Source organism: Arachis stenosperma, chromosome 5, assembly GCF_014773155.1.
Source record: "Arachis stenosperma cultivar V10309 chromosome 5, arast.V10309.gnm1.PFL2, whole genome shotgun sequence".
In the NCBI taxonomy this organism is placed as follows: Eukaryota; Viridiplantae; Streptophyta; class Magnoliopsida; order Fabales; family Fabaceae; genus Arachis; species Arachis stenosperma.
The window spans coordinates 87,568,955-87,570,623 of record NC_080381.1 but is presented as its reverse complement, the minus strand read 5'-3'; the positions used below and the strand labels follow the sequence as shown (position 1 = coordinate 87,570,623).

General features: G+C 38.8%; 1 non-coding gene across 1 annotated transcript; it reads right to left on the bottom strand.

Moving 5' to 3' along the window:
• Positions 1 to 944: 944 nt before the first annotated feature.
• On the bottom strand, positions 945 to 1,052 carry LOC130983645 (small nucleolar RNA R71). The gene has a single exon (XR_009087626.1). It is a non-coding gene; the product is annotated as a small nucleolar RNA R71 (small nucleolar RNA).
• Between the last annotated feature and the right edge of the window lie 617 nt (positions 1,053 to 1,669).

Genomic DNA, 1,669 nt, shown 5'->3' with positions numbered 1-1,669 from the left:
ATATCTTCTCAATCACATTTTTTTTTAAACCAATCATATCTTCTCAACCACATCTTTTTCAAAATAGTTTTCAATCAAATCTTTTTAACTTCTAATTTCAAAATCTTTTTCAAAAATCACTTGATTTCTCTTCCACTTTCAATTTTCGAAAATTATCAATCAATTTTTCAAAATGTTTTTAAAATCTTTTTAATTTAATTTTCGAAAATCCACTTCCCTCTCTCTCACATCCTTCTATTTATGGAGTACTACTCCCTCTTAATGCACAATTCGAACTCTATCTCATCAAGTTCGAACTCTTCTACCTTCTTTCTTCTATTTTTCTTTTCCTCTGACACTTCAAGGAATCTCTATACTGTGACATAGAGGATTCCACATTTTCTTTTTCTCTTCTCTTTCTTATGAGCAGGAACAAAGACAAAGGCATTCTTGTTGAAGCTGACCCTGAACCTGAGAGAACCTTGAAGCGAAAGCTAAGAGAAGCCAAGGCACAACTCTCTTTTGAGGACCTGACCGAATTCTTCAAGGAAGAAGAACCCATGGCAGCCGAAAACAACAACAACACCAACAATGCAAGGAAGGTGCTGGGTGACTTCACTGCACCTACTCCTGATTTCTATGGGAGAAGCATCTCTATCCCTGCCATTGGAGCAAACAACTTTGAGCTTAAGCCTCAATTAGTTTCTCTAATGCAACAGAATTGCAAGTTCCATGGACTTCCAATGGAAGATCCTCATCAGTTCTTAGCTGAATTCTTGCAAATCTGTGACACAATCAAGACTAATGGGGTTGACCCTGAGGTCTATAGACTGATGCTATTCCCTTTTGCTGTAAGAGACAGAGCTAGAATATGGTTGGATTCTCAACCTAAAGAAAGCCTGGACTCTTGGGAAAAGCTAGTCAATGCCTTCTTGGCAAAGTTCTTTCCACCTCAAAGATGGAGTAAGCTTAGAGTGGAAGTCCAAACCTTCAGACAGAAGGATGGAGAATCCCTCTATGAAGCTTGGGAAAGATACAAACAATTAATCAGAAAATGTCCCTCAGACATGCTTTCTGAATGGAGCATCATAGGTATTCTCTATGATGGTCTCTCTGAACTATCCAAGATGTCCTTGGATAGCTCTGCTGGAGGATCTCTTCATCTGAAGAAGACGCCTACAGAGGCTCAGGAACTAATTGAAATGGTTGCAAATAACCATTCATGTACACTTCTGAAAGGAATCCTGTGAACAATGGGACTAGTCAGAAGAAAGGAGTTCTTGAGATTGACACTCTGAATGCCATATTGGCTCAGAACAAGATATTGATTCAACAAGTCAATTTGATTTCTCAAAGTCTGTCTGGAATGCAAAATGCACATGGCAGTACTAAGGAAGCTTCATCTGAGGAAGAAGCTTATGATCCTGAGAACCCTTCAATGGAAAGGTGAATTACCTAGGAGAACCCTATGGAAACACCTATAATTCTTCATGGAGAAATCACCCAAATTTCTCGTGGAAGAATCAGAGAGACCTCAACAAGGTTTCAATAACAATAATGGTGGAAGAAACAGGTTTAGCAATGGCAAGCCTTTTCCATCATCTTCTCAGCAACAGACAGAGAGTTCTAAGCAGAATACTTCTGACTTAGCAACAATGGTCTCTGATCTAATAAAGACCACTCAAAGTTT